General features: G+C 48.6%; 1 protein-coding gene across 45 annotated transcripts in view; it reads right to left on the reverse strand.

Moving 5' to 3' along the window:
- Positions 1–17,280, reverse strand: part of Cacna1c (calcium voltage-gated channel subunit alpha1 C) — a 658,960-nt gene that overhangs the window by 350,882 nt on the left and 290,798 nt on the right. The gene's annotated exons all lie outside the window — the stretch shown is intronic.

Raw genomic sequence — 17,280 nt, forward strand, 5'->3', positions numbered from 1 at the left:
GTGGTCCAAAGAGGAAAGCCGAGTGTGTCTGGCCCCACAAAAGCAGTGCTGACTAAAACTCAGTCCTATGGCTGACAAATGGTGCTGTGACCAGCACTGGTGAGTCTGAAGCTTCTAGACTTTGCTTTTTTTGGTTTCCCAATGCCCGGACCAAAAAAAATATGATTAATTTAATACTGGTCACTGAAGCTTCTTTCACTTCAGGGATACTTAAATTTTAAACTCCGGCTCTAATCATGGGATGAACCATTTGCTTCTTGCTAAAGGGCCTTGTGGTCCTTGCTGGGCACTTACGCATGGAAGACAAGAAGCCAGGTCTTTTCAAAGCCTCCCTTGATTTAAGCATCACAACAACCCAGTGAACATTGGAAGAGATTGGCTGTCCTCTTTAGAGGGGGAAAAGAGACTTTGAGAGGTTATCACCATCATAACACATCTGAGCATTGGTGCTGGAGTGTCAGGCTCAAAGTAACCGTACCTACTCTCTTCCCTTGTCCTCACTTATCAGCCAGGATGGGGGCGCATCCTAAAAAGAACCACTAGGGTATGAACTCGAGGAAGGAACTCCGTTAGGCTGTTTTGTCTTCTTCTCATGTGTGTATGGTGTGCATGTATGGTGTTTCTCGGGGAGGATTAGAATGATGGGTTGGGGATTTAGCTCAGTGGTAGAGCGCTTGCCTAGAAAGTGCAAAGCCCTGGGTCTGGTCCTCAGCTCCGGGAAAAAAAAAAAAAAAAAAAAGATTAGAAGGTCAACATGGATTTGTATACATCTAATGATTAGACACAGATACAAATGAACATACATATACACAGGGATTCTCAAAGATGCACCTTGAGTGACTTAGATAGTGCAATATTACCCACAAACTTCACAAGCATGTGGTGATGGTGGGGAGAATATACATCTGGGAGAGACAGAAACAACCGCACACACCGCTCTTCTGTCTGTGCACCCTTTCAGAAGGCGAGAATTGAAGCACGTTGTCTCACACATCCCATTGTCTCCGAAGAACTAAAGCAATAACCACAGTGACACACTAGAGGGCCAAGCTAGTGCACTTGTTCACTAAGGACAACCCTGCAACTCCACAGTGACTGGGTATCAGTCAGCATCCGAACGCCAAGAGCTCCCAAAGCCCACACAGTGCTAGGGTGGAGCAATCCCTGTGACCCACGCTGCTCTCGTTCGGACTGTCCCTTGTCCCACACGCTGTGTGTCCTGTCTCCAGAAAGTAAATGTCAACAGAACTGAGGGGCCAGACTAAAAGGATAACATTCACGATGCTCTCAGACATCTGCTGCCAGGGGTTACCTCTTCCGTCACCTCACTGGAGACATGTGTCCCCCACAAACAGGGATCTTTCCCAAGGCTAGATGGCGATGGAGACAAGCACTTTCTTTTCAGAGCTGTTTGTGTATTTATATGATCTGAGATGAGATGGTTCTGATATAAGCTAACCAACATTTTCTCTTTCCCTGGAGGATTAGGAAGAACCCTTGCGGAGGGAAGCAATGCTGGTAAGTCTCAAGCAGCGGCGCTTACAAGGGAGAGAAGTTTCTGCTCCTTGCAAACACTTCCCTACTGTTGGACCACAGGATGCCTTCCCACCCTGGGAATTCTGCATTGCTCTATGCTCAGCATCATCCTGGTATCCCTCCCCTCCCTATTCCTCTATGGCAGTAAATTTGCACGGTCTGCAGTGTCATAAGGTATTATAGGTAAGGGGTGGGAGCAGAGAACTTTGTGCAGTGTGGGGGGGCAGGTGATGTCGGTTAAGTTACTTTGGGTTGAACTTGGGGGTGGAAGGAAAAGCTGGGCCTGCATCACTTTGGACCCTCCAGATGCTCAGTGGGTCTTAGGACAATGCCACAAATGGTCTTGTGTGGTGGTATTGTGTTCCCCAAAATATTGTGTACTCTAATAAATTTATCTGGGGTCAGAGAACAGACAGCTACTAGATACAAAGGCTAGAAAATGGTGGCACTCACACCTTTAATCCTAGCATTCCAGAGATAGAAATCCCTCTGGATCTCTGTGAGTTCAAGGCCATATTGGAAATAGCCAAGCATGGTGACACACACCTTTAATCCCAGAAAGCCAGCCTTTAATCCCAGGGAGTGGTGGTAAAAAGCAGAAAGATATATAAGGCGTGAGGACCAGAAACTAGAAGATTTTGGCTGGTTAAGCATTTGGCTGGTTAAACATGTGGCCTGGTTAAGCTTCAGGCTTTTGAGCAGTAATTCAGCTGAGACCAATTCTGGATGAGGACTCAGAGGCCTCCAGTCTGAGGAGACAAGATCAGCTGAGGAATTGGCGAGGTGAGATAGCTGTGGCTTGTTCTGTCTCTCTGATCAACCAGCATGGACCCCAATAACTGGCCTCAGGTTTGATTTTATTAATAAGAACTTTTAAGATTCCTGCTACAGTCTTGTACTTCCCAAAGAGCCAGAGGCCAATGGCCAGCTAGGCTCAGCCTCTGTAAACATCAAGCACTTTGTTGTCTGTGGCCTTCCCTTTGAACCAGGGAGACTTGATCACTGTGACAACGCCTTGGTCACTGTTTGCAGCTCAGGGTTCCGGCTTCTTCCAGCTCTAGGTTTTACAGCTGAGTAACTGTTCCTCGGGTCCATTAGAGCAGAGTGCCCATCATATCCCCACCCCATTAGCATGGACAAACACTGGTGCTCACTTCCCATCTGTCAACATCCCTTCTCCACTCCCTTTTCATTTTCCCATCCCTAAGGCACAGGGAACAAATCATCCATTTTCATGACACCTGATGAGAAACCTCATTTTCCCAGCCACTCTGGCATGTGACATCTCTTCCATTCTCCTGGCTTTGGCAAAGGCTGTTCCCTATCTCCCCTATCACAGGACTAAGAAGGCAGCATGATCAGAAAAGAAATGAAATCACCCTGCACTTTGACAGAGGGCACATGCCCAGAGGTCATGCTGTGTGTTCCCAGGCAAGGTCTATCACTTCTCATTCACCTCCAACATGGACAATGCCATCCACATGTGGTCACATTATGTCACATAATGGTTACATCTGTGTCTGATCTGAGCACATGACAGGTGCTGTTATTAATCTGAACCCCTAAATTCTCTTTTTTAGGTTTTGGGAACTTTTCATCTAATCTAATTTTTTTTATTACATACCAATCACAGATCTCCCTCTTCCCTCCTCCTGCCCCTCAACCAAAGAATGGATTAAGAAAATGTGGTACATATACACAATGGAGTACTACTCAGCAGAAAGAAAACAATGACATCATGAAATTTGCAGGCAAACGGATGGATCTAGAAAATATCATCCTGAGTGAGGTAACCTAAATTCTCTTAATACCGCTTGTCCCCTATGACCTACTTGGTATCTCAAGTTGAGCCAGAATCATCCCTATCAGCAGCCATCCACTGAATGGTTACTATTAGGGAATTCTGCTAGAAACTTGGAGTAAAGAGAACTGCCCAAAACTTCCCTGTGCTAGGAAGAGAAACAAGGGCACACAGGAACACCAGCCCGGACCTAAGGTATGGTATGCATCCAGTAAGGGCCACAAGCCCACAGGAAGGATGCTGAGCTGAGAAGTGGCCATGGAAGCTTCCTGGAGGAAGAACTCTGAAACTCTGAGAGGTGCTGGGGGGTGTGAAGGTATTTTTTAAAGTGGGGTTGGCAAGGGGGAGGAGGGTGTCACATGAATTAAAAAGGAATCATTGTACTGTGTTGGGAGATTGCTAGCAGAAAGTAATAAGAATAGGGTGGGAAGAATGTGAGTCCAAAACGCCTTTTAAGGAGGTTCCTAGGGCAGAGTGGACTGGGGAGCAGACTCAGCAGGGGCCCCCGTGAAAGTCTGGCTAGTGCAGCTCTGTGTAATGTAAGGAGTCTCTATGATAATCCTCAGAAGACATGATGGAAGAAGAGTGAGAGAGGAAAGGTGGGAAGAAGGGATGGGGAGGGTAAGAAGAGGACAGGGAAGTAGGGGGAGAGGTAGAAGAAAGCAGGGGAGCCTGGAAGGGAGTGGGGGTGGAATGAGGGAGAGCAGGGGAGAGGGCAGAGGGAAGGAGAAGGAAAAAGGGAAGAGTGGAGGGGAGTGTGGGAGGAGAGCAGGGAGTGGGAGGGGAGGAGATGGGGGGAAGTACAGGGCCTGGGGAAGGGGGAGAGTTCTAGAACCATTCTTCACTAGGCTTGTGTATCACCACCATAGAGAAAAGAAGTCTCACATGAGGTGGATGCCATCAGTTCCTTGGGAGCTCCTGTGGCTTCTGGGACAGGAGAAGGCAAATAGGAAACAGCCTGGGCTATCTCAGGAAAGCGCTTCCAAATGTTAACACAGACAATGTGTCCAGCTTTAGTCAGCCAAGTCCTTGCATTTCACAGCATGATGCTTCTGTGACAGGATTTAATAAAAATGTATTTACACCAAGCACAAAACCAAACAAACATCTTATTTACATGCACCTACATTCCAAGTAGCCAAAAGTGTTGCAAATCACCAGTTCCACCTTGTCCTGCTCATGCAGAAGGAGCTTGCAGTCCCCACAGGCCACCAGTAGGTGGTGCTGGCAAATTCCATGTGTGGGCTGCAAGGGGAGCCATGGGACCTTCGAAAAATCTGCCTAGTTCCATGTTGAATCCTAGGCTATTGTTCAGCTTTTGAGACCCCTCATCAAATAACTTCCATTTCCAAACTTTCTTTTTACTTCAAAGAAAGGATTTTTTAATATTCTTATTTTCATAAAGGCTATCATTTAAGAGCCTCCTGTACCAGACATACTCCTAGGTGCTTCAGATACTTTAAATCTGTGAAGCAAACCTATGCTATACTTGATCCTACCTCATAGCACCAAGGAAACAGGACTCACCCAGTTTAAATGCCTTGTGTGCATGATTGGCAATTGGTCAAACTGAGGACTTAAGTCCAGTCTACAGAACACCCATGCCACCACCTTCCCTTTCTCACGAATAACTTTGCTTATGAAGGCCTGAGAAGGCTCTCCTACGGGAGTCAGCAAGACATCCCTGCATCGCACAGACACTGTCACCCACGTGGGTCATACTGGAGTACTTTCTCAGATCCCTGTAGCAGCTGTTCCAGAAAAGGTCATCACTGCACATCGCTCGAGTCCTTGACTCTTCTCGTTCTCCATGACGCTAAGCAGCAGAGCCCCGTCAGACAGGAGGGATCCTGGGAGTGCGACCCTGAGCATGTTCCCTTAATAAAGTCAGAGAGCCTTCTGGCCACTCTCCATTGACAGTGCAATTAACCATGCTCTCACTGAGGCTTCCGCGGCATCTCCCACGGCTTTGTGGTCATCTTCCCGGGTCTGCACAGTTAGACAAGCAAGTTCCTGGCAACTGTTCTCATCTCTTTGTTCCAGAGAGGGCACTTCCTCTGTCCCCATCAGTCTTTCCTCCTGACCTTCTGAGGTATCGGACCCAAGGTTTTGCCAGCGAGTGCCACACCATGGGGCTTGCAGAAGACAGCCCATCTAGAAGCCTGAATCTGCCCTGCTGCACTCAGGAGACCCAGGGGGCAGGGCCATTGTGTCTTCCCCTCCACTTGGTCACAGTCAGCCCCCAGTCCCCAATTGCCATGACATCTGCTGAGGTAGCAGGTGCTGGCCAGAAGGCTCTCATCTGCTGCTGCCTCTCCACCTGTCCTCACTTACCCACCTGCAGACCTCAGCTCTGCGAGGCCAATTAAAATATTAACCCTTCAGAGTAGGGGCGTCTGGTCCTAAGTGTCCAGAAACTTTCCCTGAGCTAGCTGTTCCTCTGGAGTTGGCAGAAATTCAGAGAAGCACTGAGTGGGTCATCATCGGGAAAGCTGCTTCGCATCAAGCGTTACTGCCGGGAGCCACACAAATATGGACTGGTTGCTTACCTTCTCTCGATTTGATACCTTCTTGCTCAAGGCAAATGGGCTGGATCGGGTGACCTCTAAATACAAACATTAGGTGATTCTATGAGCCTTGACACAAATGTCCTCTTACCAGCAAAGAGTAACTTGGGCTCAGGATGAGCATATAATGTCAAGAGAGAAAAGCCGTCCCTCTGTAAACAGAATATTTCGGCTAACCACTCAGAATCCTAAAGTGTTCTCTCTTGTACTCGAGAGCCTTGGACCATCACCCATATGGCCAAGTCAGCAGCCTCTGTGAGCACAGATGCCAAGGACAGGGACTCGCTGTCATAGCCTCACTGCCTAGCACTGCCAGCACACTGTCCATACTCAATACAGGTCCTAAACAGACTAAGGGTGAGGCGGGCACACATTTATTAGATTTCTCAGTTCTTCTCTAACCCTAGCCTGCAGAATTTCACAAGAATTTAGTTTCTGATAACTCCAACCAACGTTGAGTGTTTTCCAACAAAGCTGTGTCTGGAGGTAGCTGGCTTCCCCCTCCAGCTACACCATCACTGGACAGTCAAGAAAACTCAAGATGGCTACTAGGTTCAATGCTCTGACACATTCTCCTGAAGAGATGCCACTTGCTTGACCGCTGTAAGCTCCTCTTTCCAGATGCTCACACTCCCTCTAGTCTACCTGCCATCAGACATAGCAAGAGAGGAAGCTCAGCACTTCCTGGATGCTTTGGCTCATGACCACTCTGCTCACCACCCGGGGCTTATCTCCCCATAGTAGACACGTTGGGTGCATACTTAATCAGAGACATTCAATTTAGTGAAGCCCCAATTCTTCCCATTGGCCTTTGACAATTCAGGGACCAGTGAACACTCTCAGATGATGCCATTAGTTGGTGATCTGAAATAGTTTTTAGCTAGAGTTGGCTAATAGAATCACTTGGGGGAATTTGAAGAAACTCAGATGCCCAGATCATATCTGTGGAGATTCAAACTGAATGGCAGCAGTGATTTTTCCAAGTATGGTCTCAGTTCAGCAGCTCAGCCTGACCTCAGGCTGGTTAGAAATGCAGGCTCCCAGGCTATGCCCCTGAGCCACCAAGATCCTGTGCCCAATAAATCCTCCAGGTGACCTGAGACCAGATGGTCCAAAATAGGCAGAGGGTCTGGAAATTCTTCTTCAAAGAGACTGGTTGGTTATAACGTCTAGCTACAGATGAGAACTATTCATGTAAAAAGCAAAAGACACAGGGATGCTGCCAATGGCACCTGGCCCCTTCTGCCCAGAATCAGCAAGCTTTCCATGGGCACGGCCACAGGGGGACCATGTGGGATGAGGCAGCCATGCAGGGTGTTCACTCTGACTCAACCTTCCTTAATCCCGGGGCCAGACAAGTCGCATTTATCTCTGTTGCTCTGTTTCTGTGGCAGTGCATTCTGCACAGGACTATCACAATGGCAGCCATGGTGGCAATATGCTGAGATCACAGTCACAATGTATGAGGATGCCTTGGTCCTTGCTCCTCTCTCTCTCCCTTGAGTGAGAAGGGAATCCATTCTCAGACACTCCCTGGAAACACTCCTTGGGAAGAAGGGAAAAAATGGTTAAAAATATGAGGAAGCCAAGACACCCATAGTGTCAACATTTGTGTCCACAGCTACTGGAGAAGTTGAGGCAGGAGGGACGCCACTAGGGGGATTCCCGCGGCACTTCCTGCATCTGTGCCCTGGTGCCCCCACTATATAAGGCTCAGCTTATATGGCCCTTACCCCCAAATTTTTGGATTTTATCTCCAGAAAACAAGAATTTAAAATCTGCTTAAAGTTCCACTGGGATTGTCAAGTGCTTGGGACAGAGGTGTAAGGGAATGTCACTACCAACTCTTGTTCTGGCAAATGCCAGCCATGGTACATCCTCCTGGAACTAAGGAGAAATAAGTTATCCTACTGTGAGCATCCCTTAGTGACAGAAAGCATAATAAGGAACTAAAGACCATCCTGACACCACTTCCAGAAAAGAGCTGCCTCAGGGGCCCTGAGGCTGAGGGGACACTGCCACTCACTTGCCACCTACCATTAGGGAGCTCATGGGTTAAGGACTGTGGCACCCCCATTTCCACAATTCCAGCCACTCTCTGACAAAATCCTCCTTGAAGCCAGAGAGACTGCTGTGTGGACAGCCCCACATCACTGGTGAAGTCTTGGCCCACCGGGGACCCCTTCCTATCTAGCATCCTGCTTCTGGCAGCTTTTCATCTGTTCAGTCTACCTAAAAGAATTCTGTTCAGTGAAGACCGGAATGTGGGGCAGCCCCAGGGCTTTACCAAAGAGCTCCCTCCCCAAGCAAACAGCCAGCCAAACCTGCTGGTCAAGGTGAGCTCTGCCTCCAGTTCTAAAGCAAAGGTAGACATGCCAGTCTCATCCCAAGGCCTTTGGTGAGGACAAAGGACACACAAAACACAGAAACAGCTAAGTACAAGTGTCAAGGGCCCAGCTCTGGGTAAATGTCCCTTCTTGCTCTAGCCTCCAGCAGGGGTTAACTTTAGATACAGTCCAGACACCAAAGACCTCTGCAGGCCTCTACCTTCTGGTTATAAAATGAGGCTGCTGAAGCCCTAAAAGGTGGTGGTTTGAAACATACAAAAGCCTGAAATACTGTGTAGTTTTAAAGCACCACCCCATCCCCAGTGGAAAATACTGAACACCGCCCCCTCCCCCCATGTGGTATTCTTGGGACTCATGAGTTAACACTTCTCATCCTCCAGCAAAGGCCTGCCTGGAAGGCACATACAAGCCACAGGTCGAGAAAAGAGCAGAAATAACGTCACTTAAGAGAGTCCAAACACAGAACAGGCAGAAGGAAGCTGGCAAGCAGGGTAGACAGTGGGATTCTCTAGGTACTCTATCACAGCCCTCTCCTAGAACACAGCCTCTCCTAGAACTGGGTCAAGCCACTTGGGGAAGGGAATTACCAGGAGACATCCAGGAAGCTCCGGTGTGCTGCCAGCACAGGCCTATGGAAAGACGGTGAAGGTTTCCTTGGGGCCTGGCCCTGGACCACCCTACCTTTCCTTCACAAGTGAGTCCACCCAGCCCTGTGCTGGTAAATGTAACAACTGGCTTTGGGGATGGGCAAAAAAGCTCCAGGTGTAGCATTCGCCCACTGCGGATCTTCCACAGCGGCTTCATGTTGGCTGGCCATGTGGTGATACCAAATAAAAGGTTCAGGTGTGAGCCATCCTGGCTCCCCTGATCCGAGGATGGCGCAGCTCCTGCTGGGTAAGCATACATAGGTGGACTGGAGAGGTAGAAGCAGTTGCCAGAGAGGGAACAAGGGCCGAAAGCAAGCTGCTGCCAGCAATTAGTGGCTGTTTGCTTTGCAGGGGATCTAGAGAGAAGACAGGCTGGCAGGAGCCAGGGTTCAGCACAGTCCTAGGCCCGGTCACTAACGGAGGACGCCCCACCCGGGGAGAGTCTGGAACACTCGGGAGACTGTGCTGTGGCTATAAGGACGATAGCCAGTAAGAAGCTATGCCCTGAGAAAAATGAAGTTTGGGGATCACCCCCAGAAGCTAATTATGGCCCAGCTGCGGATTCACACTCAAGCTGAACTGAAGGCTGCCTGTGACTCAGGCAGGCAGGCAGGCAGGCAAATACAAGAGGAACCCCTAGAGTGCAAAGCCCTGAATTACGCTCATTTACAAAGCAACAGTAATGGCTTGCATGTGTGACATAAGCAAGCCTCACTTTAATGGAGCTTTTCAATTATGTTTGTCTTTCTGTCCTGGGAAGCAGAATGGGTGCAGCTAGGTCTCTCCCTGAAACACTGACAGTCGCAGGCTACAATCGGGCAGTGTGGCCAACTGCTCCTTGCCACACTCTCGGCTCCTCATCCCCCCAAGCGGCCTCTTCGTTCGGCAGCTCTTCTCATTCACTCCATCTTGGCAGCAGCCCCTTGCGTAACTAAAACCATAAGAAACTTTTTGTTTGGCTTCTAATTCAGAAGAAATTCCAGTAATTCAGTTCCTGATTTACAAAGGGGGGGAGGACAAATTACCCCCCAAAAATTTATTTTCCCCAATGCAGACTGCTGCCTTCAATCACAGCTCAAACAGCTAAACAGCGTAGACCCTGGGTCCCTCAGGCAATCTTCCTTAAGGCCAGGGCTGAGGGCCTGTTCTAGAAGCCCAGCTCCAGAGGAGGTTGGGACCACTACCTGGACCTCTATTTCAAATGCTCCTTTTGATGAGGCAACTGCTGAGGAAGCCAGGGATGAGAAGTCTCATCCCCATGCCACTCCCAATCATGGGGCCTAGGTCTAAGGTCTTCAGGATGCTTAACCACAGCTTCTCACTTGACAGGATGGTCCTGGTGGACTTGGATCTGTATGTCCTGGGACTTCTCTATTCAAGAATGGTGACAGCATCCTCCATTGGAAGGTACCTCCATATGTGACATCCTGGACAGCCATTCTGGATCTTTTTTTTTTTGGTTTTTTTCGAGACAGGGTTTCTCTGTGTAGCTTTGCGCCTTTCCTGGAGCTCACTTGGTAGCCCAGGCTGGCCTCGAACTCACAAAGATCCGCCTGGCTCTGCCTCCCGAGTGCTGGGATTAAAGGCGTGCGCCACCACGCCCGGCTGCCATTCTGGATCTTATGAGTCGTCCCCCTTCCCCCCCCCCCGCCAAAAAAATCTACATTTTAACCAGATTCCCTGGGCAAACTGAAACTCTATAAAGCCTAAAAGGCAGACTTGAGGTCTTGAGACCAGCCAACATCTATTGATTTCCTGCTGTGTGTCAGGATCCGAGCTTGATGCTAATGAAAGTCCCTAAGTAGGATTCCTGCTCCAGTGAACAGGTAAGGTAGACTGGATGGTGTCACTGTGGGCTAGGTGGGACAGGATAAAGGTGGAAACTCTTCACTCTTCTGAGACCAACTTTGTGGCCTCCAGTGCCTTTGCGGTGTGCTTCTGTGGCTCACTGACTTCTGGACTTTCTTCTTAATGCTTTCTCCTTTTTGCCCCTCCACTATCAAAGCTGAAAAGCTATCACAGCCACAAAATCCCCCTTTGCAGCTATTTGTTACTCTGTGAGTAAATTCTGGCCATAAGATGAAAGAGAATCTTGGGAAGGACCTGATGCTTGAAAGGACCCAGCTTCCAGCAGCACTGACTTGCTCTCTGCACTCAGTCAAAATGCAGAGTTTCAGGCTCCACTGTAGATCTAAACCTGTATTTTAACAAGGCCCTCCATAGGGATACTGGGGTATACTGAAGTTCAGGAGGTCTTATCAGGGCTTCTGGGAAAACAGAATGCAGAACGTTACTGACGCTACTTTGCTATTCCCGCCTTGAAAGAGGCTATGATGTCTGGGACTACGTCCACCTCCTGGTAACCAACAGAAAATAAGCTTGGGTATGGAAAGCCAACAAGGCTAAGTAAGCAGAAAGAGATGAGGGGCCTTGGTTCTCAGCGGCATCTCAAGCTGTTAGGTCCACTCCAAGGCTACTGCCCACACTTAAGTATGGTGTGACTTGAATATACTCAAATCCCTTAGTGTGAGGAAGGGTCTTGAAGCAGATGACCAGGATGAAAAAATCCAAACCCACTGAGACTTGTCACAGCCTGATAGTCAGTGCCCTGTTCCTTCAAGAGAGGAGGGACAGGGTAGCAGCAAGCGCAGGGCACAGCTGGCTGACACACTGGGTACAGAGAGCACTTATATTCCCCTCTCCCATCAACCCCTGGACAGGAACTGCTCTCGATACTGAGTGATGGGACAAAGTTCACAGTGACCTCCTCCTAAAGTTTCTGCACAGACAGGGCTTTCTGGGTTGCTGGCGGCCTGCTGAGACCAGGCTATGTTCTCCTATAAGTTACCCCATAGCAGAAAACATTTATTCAGGCAGTGCCTTGCCCGGAGAGATTCTCGGGTGGAGGATGACTGTACACTGGGGTGGACAAGTGAATATCACCATTTGTCCAGTACCACCTATGCAGCAGAGATCAATAAATGACGTACTCCTGGGCATAGAAAGGACGCTGCCCTATACATTTATTGGGATTTTAATGCACAGGAGTGTGTTAAAATCCTATCAAGGAAACTATGCCCAATAACTTACTGACAAGACAGACCAAGAAAGGGTGTGATTCCCTCATGTGGCCCCCATTAAGTGGTGGACACTAACACTGTGATGGCAATGGCCCACAGCAACATATCATCTGATACTTGGTGTGTGTGTGTGTGTGTGTGTGTGTGTGTGTGTGTGTGTGTGTGTGTGTGTTAAGGATCCATGGACAGACTCCCAACTTCCCGAAGACTTCAGCTGGGATACTTGGTGTGTGTGTGTGTGTGTGTGTGTGTGTGTGTGTGTGTGTGTGTGTGTGTTAAGGATCCATGGACAGACTCCCAACTTCCCGAAGACTTCAGCTGGGCTAAGTCTCTCACTGTTGATGCAATGATTCAACTGATGTCTGTTCATCCACTTGCACCCCTATTTGGACCTGGAGCTGCTATTTCCTGCTCCCCACTCAGTTCTCCCCTTTTATCTCTGCAGCTAATTAGTCTTAACTCTCAAGTCTGATTCTCCTGCAGTCTGATTTCCACAGTAACAGCTTCTTCCCTAAGGTTTGGGTTCCTTATCTTATTGCTACAGACCTATTACATTTCTATAAGCCCACTACTGAGACCTCTTGAACTGTGATGTTGCCTCTGTTACTTGTATTCATTCTGTACGTGTGTTAGCTGGGCATAGGACCTGACAGGAAACCTCCAGGCTGTCATTTTCCAGTGACTTGTGCTATGTTGAAAACTTAGGCCATGCAGAGGTGTTAGGATTGGCAGACCTCAGATGGCTCAGATCATGGAGTGGCCACCTTTTAGATATTTTCACTAGTCCTTTTGGTCTCTACTGTCCTGATTTGGGCACCTAGTTTCCACATAATCCTTGGGTCCTCTATGCTCCCACCCTTGCATACCTCAGATAAACTTGTCTCTCTTAGGCTATGAGCATTCATTGTCTCTTCAAATCCTAATCAGAACTGATTCTCTTGGGAGCCCCATTCTTTACAGTACTGGCCTCTGCTTTTAGTCATTTGGCTAAGTAAGCACATGCTTACAGGATGGAAGCTTAGATTCACCACATCCCACAGGGCTCTCAGGGTCCTAGACAGATGCCTAAGGGTCTTCTAAGGTAATCAGGAGCGATAGCAGGTGGGTTCCGGGTCACCATTTCTTCCCCATGCACGTGATCCAAAGTGTTTCCTGCGCTATTGAAGGTCTTATCAGAAGAGAAGTATAGTTGGCTGTTTCCTCTGGATTGGACTTGATCATTGCCACCTTAGATCAGAGTGAGATATCCAGTAGACATGGCCCATTGGCATTCCCTCAGAGGGAGAGGCTCATAGGCCGCTGACATCCTCACGAGGCCCCCTCCTCCGTGAGGTTATTAGAGGTAAACAATTGATGGAATGGGATTCTTCGGAAGTGTTGCTACCCTGAAGTTGCCCAGAGGACTTTCCAGTAATGTGGTCTGCCATCAAGCTACCCATGCTCCTGTAAGTAACTTCAGTAACCCACTGGTTTGATAAGCTAGTTTTGGATGGTATCCTTTGTTTGCTGTACTGGTGCCCTCACTAGCTGGGGCAAGTAGGAAAAGTCACGGTTCAATGGAAACCTTTGGTAATAAAATAGTTGCTGGTCTGTGACCTTCTTCAAAACTGATTTTTTTTTTAAAAGTGGACTCCCAGAGAAGGGGCAGACCTGCAGTCCCAGCTGGTACTCACTGTCTTCTAAAGCACGGAAGGAGCTCACTCTCCTTCAGAAAGGGTGCAGCAGCAAAGATCTCATCCTTCCTAGAGAGAACGCTAACTGTGTATCCTGAGTAATGCCCTGCCTTCTCCTCCAGGCCTCCCTCAGCTTCCACTCTGGGGATGTAGCCACTGGAAGCTTCCTCTGGCCCCTAATATTCTGCTTTGCTTTTCTGAGCATCCATTATGGGTGATTCCTCAAGAAAAGGTCTGTGGTAAACATCCGTCTATGGAAACACTGGGCCCCTCCCTGCAGGGTCAGCTCCCTTCTCTACACCGAGAATTCCCTGTAGCAAGTGGGCTTCCTCCTTATCTTGGTCTGATCATGATAAAAAGCCATAGCATAGTCTGAGACTGCCATCTTCTCTTGGAGAGTGGTCCTAGGATTTGGTGGTGCTGAGGTGGTGAGAGTCAGCCTCATGCTGTTCCATGGGTCCAGGCTTTTTGTAAGTACAGACAGAGGTGGTGTGTGAAGCTGTATTGTGTGGTACTTTTTCCTCTGGGCATAATAAGATACCATCTTGGATTTTTGTCCTAGTAGCCATGACAATTAGAGGAGAAAAACACAATGATATTCAGGCCTATAGTAACAGTAGGTGCTACTGATACTCCCTAGAAGATGGAAGAGGGAAAGTCTTGAGACCTGCACTTAAAATTCTAGCCTTTACCCCCTCAACCAGCTACAAGTGATCTTGGAAGATGCTAGAGTAAATTGGATATAAGGTTAATTGAAAGCAGGATGCTGTAATTCAACTTCATGAGGTCCTCATCTTGACGGGCTAGGACTCTACAGTAGTGTACTATTTTGGAGTCACCGTGCTCCTGTGAGTAACTCATCCCCTGGGCTCTGTAAGAAAGCTCAATAAACTGATTCTTTTCACCAAGTTAGACTTTGATAAAAATCATATTTTTTCTGTTGCTGGTGCCCATCTGGGATGAAGAGACATTTGTTCTCATCTCCCTAGGAAAACTTAGCATGCCAGGCTGCAAGACAGAATAGGGTTCGGGAGCTGCCTGTGGGGTGGATAGCAAGGAGGGATACCTATGGAGGTGGAGAGAGAGAGAGAGAGAGAGAGAGAGAGAGAGAGCTGGGCATGTGAGGATGGGTGAGAGACAGCCCAGAGCAACACCATTCAGGTGGCATGCTCACCAGACATGGGAATGAGCCTTTCAAAAGGTTCGATCTATAAGACTATTAAGGCATGATGAGGAGTCAGGGCAGAGAGGCAGTCAACAGACACACAGAGCCTTATGTAAACTAAGGAAAGGCAAGAAAAGCCATGTGTTGCTGGGCTTACACTGAGCCCATGGCTGCAAGCTCACAGGACAGGGATTACATACTCAATGCACTGCAGCAACTAATTTCCAAGCAGATCAAAATAAATCAGAAAATAAAACCACCCTGACAGCAGAGAAATGTGGAGATGTGTTAAGAGATAATTGGAATCCTTTCCCCCGACTCCACCACGTCTCTGCTGCCACTGGTGCCAGCGCTGAATCACGGTTGTCACCCCATCAAGAGGCCGTGTGCACTGGAGGAAGGATGCAGAGTGAGTGTGCCCGCCAAGCGTGCCAGCACACTGGTCTGGGGGATGATCTACTGACAAGAACATCCCCCCCCCAAATCTTAGAACTGGGGTCAGAGGGGGTACCTCATACCAGCTAGGGGCCACTGTGCCAGCCATTCCTTCTTACCTCCATCTCCTGGGGCTCCTTTAATCAAGACCACTGTCCTCTACTCTGCAAAGTACCTGACCTCACGCCCCACAATAGTCTATCCTAGAGTCAGATGAGCCTAGTTCTATGGGCTCCTAGTCAGGTGGCCTTGGGCAAGATCCCAGAGTTCTATAAGCCTCAGTTTCCCCATCAAAGAGAAGATAGGCAAGTTTCGATGGTGGAGAGTCACTGAGAGCATTCGAATGGCATGTGTACAGCATCTGTAACTGGTGGAGTTTGCAGTTAGACATCACAACTATTACCCTTACGAAGGTGACCCGAGGCCACAGATTTCCTGATCTTTCAGACTATAGCCCTGTGCCTGCTTAGGAGCAAGCCCAGAGTAGCAGGGGTGTCCTTGGATGTCTCTCAATGGTTAGAAGGAGCACCCACATTCTCCAACTCCATCTTTCTTCTATTACCCAAAGAAACAGGCACAGTTTAGGAACATTGACAGATACTTCCAAGAGAACAAATGAAGCAACCTGGGCTCTCTTCTTGTCGAAAGATCTCAGACATTTTCTTATCTTTTGAATGGTTGCTGGAGTTCCTCAGGACTTCCTCAGGTGGCTGCTGGGTGTGCTTCTTAGAATAGGGTCCATAGCATGGTGACTCAAGACCATGAAGGAGGAAGATATACAGGAAGCAATTCGACCCTTGGGTGGATGTTTGCTGCCTTAGTGGCCTCACCAGTAACCCATCTCTCCAGAGTCCTGTGAGGATGTTCTCCCAGCAGAATGCTCCGATAAGAGCAAGTACGTAGATGGGACATTTATGCAAAAAGCACAGGTTTTCTGTGCTGACACTAAACTCTCTATCTCTTCTCTCCCACAGATACTACTCCTCTCCCTATACATAGGTTGAAAAATCAAAGGTCGTAGCTGTTAAATGAATTATACTCAGCTATTAAATGGCTGCACCACACCCGGCAATTCTCTTTGGAGTTTTCTGTGTCCTTCCCATGAAAGGATCTGTTTATACCAAAATGATAAACACCTATCTCAGCACAGCACCTTGGACTTAAGTCCACAGGGTTTTTTTGTTTGTTTGCTTGTTTGTTTTAAATCTAGTGCAAAAGCGGGGAAGTGGGGAAGAGAACCTGGACATCATAGCTGGCCCTGAGAAATAAAGGGAGTACACAAGCCACGCCCCTAGCCCTTCTGTGCAGGGTGACATGGTGGGAGTGGCTCACTCCTGGGTGACAAAGCCCACTCTGGGCCCTGTGAGGCAAAGTGCTGCTGGACCTCCGGACAAGAAGAAGAAAGGACTTATGAAAATTAGTGTCTGCCTCTCCCCTGAACGGGGGCCCAGAGCCTGGGGAGTGAGCCTCAAGCCACCAAGCCAGCACTGTGGTTCTCCCTCTCCAGCAACCCACACCTGGTGGCTGTGTCACACTCTCAAACATGCTAATGATGTCACCTGTCCCTCTCAGGTGGACTAAGGCTTCCCCAGGAGAATACCTACAGATCTTCACGGTGACGACACAAGGCACCATGACATCAGGATGATAGAGGCATTAGCAGACAAGGAATCCTGCTTGATCCTACAGGTCTATGGCCCACCTTAGCCCAAGGAAATCCAGTGTCACGCCCGCTCCCTAGTTCTCCACTGCCTCAGCCATGGGTCCTGCAGGGCTATGACCTTCCTGTGTAGAGCACTTCATCAGTTTTGAGTGTCCCTCCCTCATTTCCTCAGGTCTACTCCTTTTCTCTCACCAGGTCATGCGACAAGGTGGCCATCTATGCCAATAAATCAGCTGAAGGGCTGTCAGGGAGGCTATGAAGCTCCTGGGCCTTAGGAACTGTGAATCTCTGGACAGCACAGAAGCCGATAGGGGGGGTTAAGGTCACTTACGGTGACTGGTAATAAGTGGCCCTGTCCCTGCACT

The sequence above is a fragment of the Peromyscus maniculatus genome, chromosome 3 (assembly GCF_049852395.1).
Source record: "Peromyscus maniculatus bairdii isolate BWxNUB_F1_BW_parent chromosome 3, HU_Pman_BW_mat_3.1, whole genome shotgun sequence".
NCBI classification, from domain to species: domain Eukaryota; kingdom Metazoa; phylum Chordata; class Mammalia; order Rodentia; family Cricetidae; genus Peromyscus; species Peromyscus maniculatus.